The sequence below is a fragment of the Megalobrama amblycephala genome, linkage group LG5 (genome assembly GCF_018812025.1).
Source record: "Megalobrama amblycephala isolate DHTTF-2021 linkage group LG5, ASM1881202v1, whole genome shotgun sequence".
Lineage (NCBI taxonomy): Eukaryota > Metazoa > Chordata > Actinopteri > Cypriniformes > Xenocyprididae > Megalobrama > Megalobrama amblycephala.
This window is the reverse complement of record NC_063048.1, coordinates 19,225,713-19,238,430: the sequence shown is the minus strand read 5'-3', so window position 1 is coordinate 19,238,430 and position 12,718 is coordinate 19,225,713. Positions and strand designations below refer to the sequence as shown.

At 37.6% G+C, this 12,718-nt stretch overlaps 1 protein-coding gene across 16 annotated transcripts in view; it reads left to right on the top strand.

Annotated features, from left to right (window-relative positions):
• Nucleotides 1–12,718, top strand: part of cdc42bpaa (CDC42 binding protein kinase alpha (DMPK-like) a) — an 86,590-nt gene that overhangs the window by 28,752 nt on the left and 45,120 nt on the right. The window lies entirely within an intron of this gene.

Genomic DNA, 12,718 nt, shown 5'->3' with positions numbered 1-12,718 from the left:
GAGGTCCATGCGTACAGTTTGCTCTTTGGGAACTCGAATAAGGACTGTAATTACAGGTTTAGCCACGCCGGCCGTGAGAGATTTGTTTTGGACAATTTAAAAGGGGTGCAATACTGTGGACAACTCCCTTTCAAGAAAGGAAAATAGATGAAGTTCCATTTTTACCCAAGTTTAAGTTCATCGTCCAGTTTTGGACAGATTTACTCAAGCTTGAAATGAATGGTTACATAACCTCTTCCATAGTAAAACCCAAAGCTAAACTTTAGGTGCTGAGTAGACCGGCTTGAAGAAAGGGCGGGGCTTCCATTGTTGTCATTTATGTGGGAAGGCAATGCAGGAAGTTGCCTATTTGTGTGCCAGGCTGTGAATATCCTGTTAGTCTATACCCCATGCTGGAGAATTTTCAGTTCAGCAAGTCTGTTACGTATTGTTCGAGTTTATTCGCTAAGAGTGTTTTTAATATCTCGGGTGCTTGTTATTCACTTTTAGAATATAAAGTGTATGTTTGTCCCCTGCAGCAGTGTGCCTATGTTGATGCGTTACATGTTCCTACTGTCCAGTTAAAGCTGTTTGCGTTTGAGTGGTAGTCAGAGCTCACACCATATGTTCAGTGATAAACTGTGACACGTTTTGGCCAAGACCAGCTGTTCCTCTTACCTAACATTTCTCTTATGTGAATGCACGGGCATGGCTGTGCTGGTGTATTCATTGCATGAATAGGAAGAATTTCAGTGTTTTGGTTCCATATTTAGAGTGTTGTGTTAAATATATATCTTATCAACTGAAAGGAAGTCTTAAAGGTGCCATCGAATGTTTTTTTACAAGATGTAATATAAGTCTAAGGTGTCCCTTGAATGTGTCTGTGAAGTTTCAGCTCAAAATACCCCATAGATCTTTTTTAATTAATTTTTTTAACTGCCTATTTTGAGGCATAATTAGAAATGCGCCAATTCATGCTGCGGACCCTTTAAATGCTCATGCTCTCCGCCCACGGAGCTCACGCTTGCCTTGCACAGCAAGTTCAAGTTCACACAGCTAATATAACCCTCAAAATGGATCTTTACAAAATGTTCGTCATGCATGCTGCATGCATACATCGGATTATGTGAGTATTGTATTTATTTGGATGTTTACATTTGATTCTGAACGAGTTTGAGGCTGTGCTCTGTGGCTAACGGCTAATGCTACACTGTTGGAGAGATTTATAAAGAATGAAGTTGTGTTTATGAATTATACAGACTGCAAGTGTTTAAAAATGAAAATAGTGACGGCTCTTGTCTCCGTGAATACAGTAAGAAACAATGGTAACGTTAACCACATTTAACAGTACATTAGCAACATGCTAACGAAACATTTAGAAAGACAATTTACAAATATCACTAAAAATATCATGATATCATGTATCATGTCAGTTATCATTGCTCCATCTGCCATTTTTCGCTGTTGTTCTTGCTTGTTTACCTAGACTGTTGATTCAGCTGTGCACAGATCCAGACATTAATACTGGCTGCCCTTGTGTAATGCCTTGAACATGGGCTGGCATATGCAAATATTGGGGGTGTACACCCCGACTGTTACGTAACAGACGGTGTTATGTTGAGATTCGCCTGTTCTTCGGAGGTCTTTTAAACAAATGAGATTTATACAAGAAGGAGAAAAAAATGGAGTTTGAGACTCACTGTATGTCATTTCCATGTACTGAACTCTTGTTATTCAACTATGCCTAGATAAATTCAATTTTTAATTCTAGGGCACCTTTAAAGTCAGCATGAAATCGAAATTGACCTTGTTTCTGGTCTTATTGTGTACAATAATCTGTACACATTTTCCAAATACAAAATAACGCTTTTTTTATTTACTTTTTTTAATCTAAAACATTTTAAAATCCATTACATTTAATAAGTATAAAATTAAGTCACACCCTACATTTTTTTTCTTGTTGAATAATGAATATCATATTTTATTATTTAATAAGTCACTTTATGGAGTAAAATGTATTGAAAACATTGTTTCATGTTGATTTCCTTTGAAGTCCATTTATAACACACTAATAGAATAATATAATTGACATGTTTATATTAGTTTTCTAATTTTGTTTCTGACCATTTTTTTCTATTTGCTTTGGATAAATTGTCCATGTGGAGCGAGCCTTATAAATGTTAAAGAAGTCTTTCATATCAGAAGATGCTGTTTTCTATAAAATACACCCTTTAATAATCTTTGATAATTTTAATGATCTTTGACAAGATGTCCAGGTGTCTATAGCAATTTTTTGTGATGTTGTTTCGGAACAAACAAATTAGGGAGTGAAAGTGTCTCCGTTCTATTTCTTAATGAGGACAACTGTGAATAGTTGTATGTTTGGCTCCAGTCGAGTGGACTCCTTATGTGTAAGCTGAGCACAGCGTTGAGCTTGTGACCGCGGCACCGACCTGTTCACCGGAGGTCAGCAGTTCACCTCCCGCATTACTCTCATTCCACATGGAGACAGGTATGTGACACGCCCGGGACCAACCCTCTGAACACCACCAGACCAGCAGCAACGATCTCGTGAATGCCGGTTATTTTCAGCACCTCCCCTCAGCGTCTGGCTATGAGCGAGTCTGGCCAGCGTTCGAAAGACATCTAACACTTATATTCCTAGAAGAGCCCAGTGGTGTGTCTGGGATTTTGACACCTCATTGTCACTTCTGAGGCTATGACAGCCACATCACTGCCATCTGTCTCAGCTCTGGTCATATGAGCTCTAGTGACTTCACTCCCAACGAGGCCAAGCTGCGTTTCCACTGTCGAGGCAGTAGCACAGCAGCGCTACCCTAAAATCTGCCTTTAACACGTCTCCATAGAACAGCGTCACACAACCCCACCATTTCACCAACTTGGAGATAGCTGACTGAAAACTACATAAAAAGAGAACACACATACTTATTCAGCTGTGCCTGCCTCCATTTATTTGTGATCACAGGAATTCACAAAACAACTCCATTAAAGGGATAGTTCACTCAAAAATAAAAAATTATCCCATAATTTACTCACCCTCAAGCCATCCTAGGTGTATGTGACTTTCTGTTTTTCAGCCAAATACAATTATAGTTAAATTAAAAATATCCTGGCTCTTCCCGGCTTTATAATGGGAGTGAATGGTACCATTTATTTATTTATTTATTTTTGCAGCCCAAAAAAGCACATCCATCCATCATAAAAGTAATCCATACGGCTCCAGGGGGTTAATAAAGGCCTTCTGAAGTGAAGCAATGCATTTTTGCAAGAAAAATGTCTATAATTATAACTTTATAACAGTATAACTTTATATCAGATGAAACCTGATGATTTGTCCAAGTTCTTCAAGTGGTCTCTATTATTTTTCCTAATAATATGTGTATTTATTATTGCAATGGTTAGCACAAATAGCCTTTAGCATTGCATATAAATATATTTCTGCCTCATACAGTGATCAGAATCCCCATCGTATCGCAATCAGAAATTATTTCAACCTCCCGCTATTGAGTGAAAGTGATTTTTGATCTGCAGTATTTACTCATGTCACTAACTTTAATTGTAAATGAATGACTTGCTTCTGACAGCTGTCAGTGTAAACGCTTCATTTACACACATGTATCATGGGATGGTTGATTTATTTTGTGATGGCCGTCATGACTGTTTTACAAAACATCTTAATAGTCCTAAAAATCAGATTCATTTTCTTTATGCAAAATACAATTTCATATTTTAAGTGAAATATAACTTTGACATGTTCGGGACTGGTTTTGTAGTGTTAACCAAGGGTTTTGTTCAGATTGTCATACTAGGCCAAGATGATATCTGCAGATGTTTTTAACATCTGTACTAGTTTGGAAGAAAATCCGTTTCTGCGGTATCCCACAATGCAATGTGCTTAACTTGGCCTGCCATTTCCAAAGGGGTAGATGAACCAGAAGCATTAACCACAATTTCGAACATCTCCGTTGTATCTCGTTATTTGATCAGGCTGCCAAAATTTTAGACATTTTTTTTTCCACAAAATTGGATTAAAATGCAAAATAACCATATTTCTGAGATGAAAAATAGGCACAACTCGCTTATTTAAACATGCAACTTAGTGAGTTCATGTGACAAAAAGTAGCATGCTATGTAGTATACTGCATACTGTTTAAAAAAATGTAGTAATTATACCGTACTTCTGAGTATACAGTATGCTAGTGTTGCATTCTGAACATTGATTCAGTGCTTGAAGGATTTCTGATTGAGGGTGTGGTGTGGCACAGCTGCACAGCCTCTTGGGATTGCCAGGATCGTCCATCTTTGCCTGGAATTCCAGGAGCTCCCAGAGGAATGAACAGCACTGAAGCTTCTGAGTGAGATCTCAACCCCAGATCCTCGACCACATCGCTGATCACCATCTGCAGAATCTCGGAGGCCGCAGGAGAAAGCCCCCTCGCATTCCTGCGGTCTCTTTTAGCAGGAAGCCGACACTGAAGTCAGCAGTAAACTACTCTGTGACCTTTGTATGGCAGTTCACAGCTTCCTGTTCTTATAGTGTAACAACTGTAAGGTTCGAGTTTATGAAGTACAGTAACTGTCTATCTGGAGGAAGCCATTGTAGTTTAAGTATGTGAAGTTTGTCTCTTCTTGTAAGGTTCTTCTCAGGGCTGTTTTGGATGGGGAATTAACCTCTCCATCACAGCTCCGCTCCAAGCTATTGTGTAATCTGGGTTAATATTGATTCAGGTGTGCATGTTTTCTGCTCGAATGAGTTGCTGGCAGAGAAAATCCAGCCTGGAGCTCATTCTGATCATGAGGTCGGCCTCTATCACATTGGCAAACACACCCCTCAGTCATTCTGGAGCTCCTGAGATCTTCTCTATAGTGGTTTGGCGAGGTCTGTTTGTGATAATCTGGTTATTGACACTCCTTTGGACTGTGTGTAGATATTGATCAGAATTCCTGAATGTCCATCCCTTTTCCCTCTCTCTCAGATGATAACCTGATGGGTCGGATAGATACAGCCCTCTCCTGACCAGGTCCTTGGGGTCTCTGAGAGTCAACTGCCAATAGCTGTCATCAGATAATGATTGGAACCGCCTTAGTCAGCGTCTTTACAGATAACATTCAATTGTTTTTCTCCGCTGTTCTTTTTTGTTTTGACCAGGAATTAAACGCGCTATAATGAATCTGTGGCTTTGTCTAAGACTGTAAATGTGGAAATTTGGATCTCCTTTTTTGGGGAGGATCTAAAAATGATGCTTTGAAAAAAAAAATCAGCAATGTGATTAAAATTAAATGAAGAAGATTTTAAAGTTAAACAAGCTTTTATTAATTTTAATAAAATTTTAAATAATCAGATGCAATCTCCAAAATATCTTCCTCTCAGGTAGCAGTCTGATTAATTTTAGTTAATTGTAAAAAAAATAATAATATATTTTTTGACCCGTCATGCAAGTGTTCCCAAAAGTCCCTGTGCATCCCCATAGAATATTATATACAGTTTAATTTTTGATTTTGTTATATTTGATTTTCCTAAATGAAACTTGTGCATAAAGATGTCAGTCAAAATATAATGTACATACAACTTCTTGTTTCTCTCTGGAACCAATTTTGAACGATGTTCACTAACCTGGCAAAGTATTTCAATTGGATTGACGTTTATTCTGTTTAGTATGCAGTGTGAAGTATTTCACTCAGTTCCCTGATCATTACGATTCATTTTTTGCGAGTGAAGAACAAATTTAAACTCACATGCTTTATGTATTTGGTATTTTATAGTCTCTGACAGACGGCATGTTGTAGCCGCTTAGCCTGGCATTTTCTTCCTCTTCTTGAAAAGCGATGACATTCAAAACATCCAGTAGTGTGGGTTTTCCAGGAAATGTGTGTACTCGCTAGACCTCTGCTTCTTGTAAATATTGTGCACATTATTTTTTTGACAGACATCGATGTTGTGATAGATAACAGATAGATAGTAGATGTGATAACGTGTGTGAGGGGTGAACTAAAAACTGATTTTTTGCTAATTATGAAACGTGCCTTTTTGAGTAGTTCATTACACTTATTTTACAGAATGAAGTTTATTTTGAGGCTTAAATAAATTGTTAAACTTGTTACTCAGAGACTGACATATTTGGCTTATAAAAAATGTTACATTCAGCTGTTGCAAATTTGTTGACTTTTGAAAATCAAGGTGATTTTGATGCACAAAGTTGTTTTTATTGTCTCTTATAACAAAAATCTTTTATTTAAACTAGGGCTGTCACTAACGATTATTTTGGTAATCAAGTAATCGGTCAATTATTTTGATGATTAATTGAGTAATCCGATTTTTTTGTGTGGTAATAAAAATATACCTAAGCAACTTATAAGCAACCCAAACTCACAGCATATGCAGATATGGAGTTTGAGATGCGCTCCACATATGTAAATGATACCAGTTCATGTGGAGCAGCATTTACTGTGAACAGAGTCGCTCTGAGACGCACGTAACCCAACCTACACACAGGTAAATAAGTAAAGCGCATATATTTTAAACCTGCAGAGCATTATTTAATTGAATCGCAGCCTTTGTGAATTCACAATAGCACTATATATTCATATATTCACAATACTATAGTATGGTTTTTAAATTATTTTAATATATTGTGCAGCCTTAGAAAACGGTCTAATAATGTGGTTAATTGTTTCTTATGTGGAACGCGCCACTTCCGATATTTTGCCGGTTACTCGACACGGGTAAATTGCAATCAAGTACTTAAATTTAAATGAGAACCATGAAAATACAGATCCTGTTGTAAAAAATTTTTTTAAATCACTTTTTTTTTTCTATTATTACCCCTTAGCAGATTTTAAATCATATTTATGATTTATGAAAATAAAATATATTATCCTAATTTTGTGTCCTGGTTTGATATTATCCAGATTGATGTAGTTAGTAACCTGTAGCATAGCTGCGCTAGTGTCTGTATCCTGTTGTTCTGGGATGCAGTGCTGTTCACATTCTTGTTGAATTTTCTGAACTTTTTAAAGTCATTTTAGATGCATTTAAGAAAAATAGCACCTGTTGAGGAAGTTGAGGCCTGTTGTAAACCACTAAACAGGATGTGGTGTAAACCCTGAAGGAAGTGGTACACCACTGCTAGTTGTTCTGCTCCTCATAGGAAGTGATGCCTCATTTCCAGGAAATGAGACACAGTTCTTTGTGAGAGGCTCAGTGTGATTGAGATGAGGCTGTGTAATAGTACGACTGGACAGCTGACCAATGGTGGTCAGTAAGCCATGACACTTCTCTCTCTCTGTCTGTCTGATGTCAGGGCAGATGGTGTCCACAGATCAACATGCTCTTTTAAAGCAGGATTACCTCTCTTTCTCTGATCACTTGTCCACTCTTTCTGTTGTTGTGTGTGTTAAGGCCTTGATGCACAACTCTGACATCTTTGACTCTTTATTTGTTGATATTTAGCTAATTGGTTTATGTGAAGTGTCTGGGAAATCTGTGCTTTGTCTGGAATGCTCTTAACAAAAGGCGGGGTTATGCTTGCTGGATTTAAACCAATTAGACACCAGAAAGTGAGATCGTCTGATTATAGGCTAATTCACACTGAGCATGAATATTGAGCATTACATTTTATAATATTTTCACTGACCAGTAAACAACAAGCTTTGTATATACGCCCAGCACTACTTATTTTTATTCCCACTTTTTATTCTGAAAAGCTCTTAATGTTAAAAGTTTTGTGAACTGCAGGAACAGCTTTTTGTCTTTGTGGAAAGAGAAAATCAGGAAGAGAAAATAGCTGCTAGTAGAGTAAACATGGTCATCACTGTAAGTGGTCTATTTGCGGAAGGGCTGGGGGGGGATGTTTGCGGTTTTGTCCACCCCCCTTCCACTCGCGAGACTGACAAATAACAAATAGACGCAAGAGAGAGGAATGCTGGGTCATGCTAAAGGCCATCAGTGTTTACTGTTTATGCATTTATAGGGAAAATTGCAGGGTTTTAAGTACAGCTCATGACTTTGGACCGCCTAGCCATGGGAAAGCGTTTCAGTTCATTGAGCACTCTCTCTTTCTGGCAATGCAAATCAACAGTGCTTTATTGGCATGACAAAAAGTTAGTGTTAGGGGTTTATTCAAATCGCTAACATTAAGCATGAGCGCTATTGATGGTGATGCTTGCCTTTGCAAACACCACTAATAGCAGTGCTGAGTAAACTAAGGCCATGTGTCCAACAAAGCGTTTTTAGCCAGCCTAAAACACCAGGCGCTCTTCTGAAAATGCCTGGCTGCGGGCTCTTGAGAGTGCTTCAGCGACGCAGCGTTGTTTTCAGTTGAGGCACTTTGGTTGCTATGATCCAATATATACGCGGAAGTGTTTCTGAATACAAAAATGTTGATACAATGTAAAGTATTTGCTCTGGCTCTTGTTTTAAATGATTTTGTTCCATTGTTGTGCTTGTTGTTGTCAGCTTGTTTCCATTGTACAAGCAGTATGTGGTGGTTGGTTGGTGTGGTATTTGTCTTGCCCCTCCTCCACTGTGATTGGATGGCTGGGTAAAAAGCGAGAGTGATGATCGCTGCATTTTACCCAAAGTTGAAAAATTTTCAATTCTCAGCGTCCGGAAAAAATAGCAAGTGCTAAGTGTGAAATAGACGCTCAGCGTCTCATCCTGCTGTTGGCATTTTTAAATACATGATGCTCCCATTAAAAACATATGAAATTATGCTGACCTTAGGAAAACCCTTTAGTGGACACACAGCCTAAGAATCCTTCTATATCTCTCGCACCATGTTAATATTAGGAATGTGTGGAATTCTGTCTCTCTCAGTATCTTGGCAGTACCAGTCTCTTTTATTATATTATGTAAACATAGCTTGTCTGATAAGAGTTTCCAGTGGTCTCGCCGTCATGCCGAGAGGTTGGCATCAGACACTTGCCTTAATAGGACATCACTCTCCTGCTTTTTTATTTTTTCTCCCAAGCTCTATCTTTATTACTCTTTTCCTGCATTTATTATTTATTATTATTTAAGTCTCTCTCTCTCTCTCTCTCCCCCTTTGAACATTTGCTTGGTTTCTTTTTCCTCTTCCTTTTCCCTCATTTCCTCTAGGTCAGTGGTTCTGGTCTTCCTTAAAGGGTTAGTTCACCCAAAAATGAAATTTCTGTCATTAATTACTCACCCTCATGTCGTTCCACACCCCTAAAACCTTCGTTCATCTTTGGAACACAAATTAAGATATTTTTGATGAAATCCAAGGGTATCTGATCCACACATAAGCAGCAATGTTTTCTTTTTTCTTGTGTAGTTTTGTCAGTGGTTTTCTAGGATAGTATTTATTCTAGGATCTTTTGTAACATTATAAATGTCTTTAATGTCAGTTTTGTTCAATTTAATGCATCCTTGCAGAAAAAAAATATAAAAATGATAGTTGAGTTCATGTTCTGTGCATGTATATTGCATGTTAGTGATTATGGCAAAATAAAACCTTATATAAGATGATCAGGACCCTGATGTAAAATGGTTAATTTTGAAATAATTACTGGTTGGCTGTACATTTATTTTGCTTATTACATGACTACTTTCTGAATCAGTAAATAAATGGTCATTAAAGTCATTAAAAATAATTGACTGCAGAATCCCATAACGGACTAATCAGAATCATGTCCTCCAATGTTCTGTGATTCAGTGCTGTTTTTGGGCTGGCTAAGAGAGAAAGAGAAGTTATTTTTAACAACACGGCTCTGTTCCTCGGTGCTCACTGATCCTTTACTGTCTCTATCACTCACACACACAGTCTTCCACCACCTGCCCATCTACTGACCAGCTGCTGCCCCTCCTGTCTCTCTCAGTGTGTGTTAAAGAGACCCTGAGGACATGTAACGTTGCATGACCAATCACACACTAAGGTCATTTATACCTCTTCCTTAGATCTCTCATTATAGTGATGTATTTAATAATAATAGAAAAAAGGATTTAGTCAGATGTATTCATCTCAGGCTGCTTTGGAAAGTGTGTTGTGATGGCAGACGTCAGGTTGATTGGGACACATTTTTCCATTGAGTTGACTGGGAAAAGTGAGTTCACCCTAATTAAACACTGTAACATAAAAATTGATATTGTGGCTTTATAAATGGTCAGACACTTGCATTATATTATTTGTCATTATATTACACTAGTCAATATTATCAAAATCAAGCTCAACTGGAGTTACAAGGTTTTTGACCAGACATACGTGTTTTGTCCGTCATTAGAAGGGCCGCATCTGAGGCAGTAAGTGCATTGCATTATGTTTTCATCAATTTATGTTATAAAGTTTGTTGTAGCTCTGTGGGTGCTCAGTTTTTTAATGTCATTTGGCCAAAATCTCTTATGTTATGTAAGATTAAGTGCTACGAACAGGCTATTTAAGGCAATATTGTCTATGACTCAGCGATAAATGCTGGACAAAAATGCTGGACTCTTTTCCGCTCCTCAAATAATAAAACATTAGCCTTTGTATATATGCATTTGTAGTCTTGTCGCAGCTGTGGTAACGTGCGTCGACAGGGCAGGAAACCAGCACTAATCACATTTTAATGTCCTCCTGCTTCCCAGCGTTGTGTTTCTGTCAGGGCCTGTGTGTAGCATCCTTCATGTAAGAGGAAGATAAGTTTTTCTTTCAACACTTTGGCTGGTTGAGGGGATGATGTTAGCTCCGGTGTTTTCAGGACTGGGGTTTAGTTCACCTACTGGCAGGAGGGAAGTTGACCTAGGGTGAACGGATGATTATGTCATGTTGTTAGATGCGTCTCACTGGGTTATATGCCTATATTTGTCCTAAGAATTGTTAAAATGCAGAAAAAAAAAAAAAAAAACTAAAGTACAACAGCATATCTTGGTTCTGTGAAGCATAGCAAAAATAATATTACTTGCATATCGAGCAGAAACAAAGCAACCTTGGTGTTCCAGGGCTCCAGAGTAATGTTTGAGAGCAGTGGCACTAAGTTTTACAGATGGTGGCACCAGCACCTGATTTGGTAGCGCTGTAGGTAATTTAATCATAAAATTGCTATTGTTTTGCATTAATAAGTGCAGTTACTAATAATATTACATGTTTATTTATTTTAAATGCACATTTGACAGTACAAAATTAAAAATAAATTTCTTGATGATTTGATATTTTATTTATAATAGTGATTTCTAAATGTCTAACTATAAATTAAAAAGCAAAACTTGTGAAAGAAATATATTAGGGAGATGGCTAATAAGCCAATTAGTGCCCATCTGCCGCTTTCTACTGGTTATAGTGGTAATTTCATGTCTGTTTTATTTCTAAATAAAAGTGTTTGTTTGCCACCAAGTGTTAGTTTTCCTACATCTTAAGGGCTGGAACAACTCGTCGACTGGAACCACTGCTTATGTTCATCCCTAATCCCATGTCATGTTTCACACAAAGCACAATTCTAGAGCAGATGCACAAATTAAGATATTTTTGATGAAATCCAAGAACTCTCTAACTCCTCTATAGACAGCAATTTAAAGGTGCCATCGAATTGAAAATTGAATTTACCTCGACATAGTTGAATAACAAGAGTTCAGTACATGGAAATGACATACAGTGAGTCTCAAACTCCATTGTTTCCTCCTTCTTATATAAATCTCATTTGTTTAAAAGACCTCCGAAGAACAGGCGAATCTCAGCATAACACCGACTGTTACGTAACAGTCGGGCTCATTAATATGTACACTTCCAATATTTGCATATGCCAGCCCATGATCGAGGCATTACACAAGGGCAGCCAGTATTAACGTCTGGATCTGTGCACAGCTGAATCATCAGACTAGGTAAGCAAGCAAGGACAATAGCGAGAAATGGCAGATGGAGCAATAATAACTGACATGATTCATGATATCATGATATTTTTAGTGATATTTGTAAATTGTCTTTCTAAATGTTTCATTAGCATGTTGCTAATGTACTGTTAAATGTGGTTAAAGTTACCATTGTTTCTTACTGTATTCACAGAGACAAGAGCCGTCGCTATTTTCATTATTAAACACTGGCAGTCTGTATAATTCATAAACACAACTTCATTCTTTATAAATCTCTCCAACAGTGTAGCATTAGCCATTAGCCATGGAGCATAGCCTCAAACTCATTCAGAATCAAATGTAAACATCCAAATAAATACTATACTCACATGATCTGATGCTGCATGACGAACACTTTGTAAAGATCCATTTTGAGGGTTATATTAGCTGTGTGAACTTTGTTTATGCAACGATAGAGTCGAGAGCTCGGGAGGGGGTGGAGAGCGCGAGCAATTAAAGGAGCCGCAGCCTGAATTGGCGCATTTCTAATTATGCCTCAAAATAGGCAGTTAAAAAAATTAATTAAAAAAAATCTATGGGGTATTTTGAGCTGAAACTTCAGACACATTCAGGGGACACCTTAGACTTATATTACATCTTGTAAAAAATGTTCGATGGCACCTTTAATTACCACTTTCATGGCCCAGAAAGGTACTAAAGTCATCGTTAAAATAGTCCATGTGATTGCAGTGGTTCAACCTTAATTTTATGAAGCGACAAGAATAGTTATTTTGCGCAAAAACAAAACAAAAATAACGACTTTATTCAACATTTTTGTCTCTTCCGTCATTCTCGCTGTTTACATTGTTCCAATTTCTACGTCTGAACGCTGACTCATTATTGATTCTGATATTTTCTGAATGTATCGCGATTCTCTCT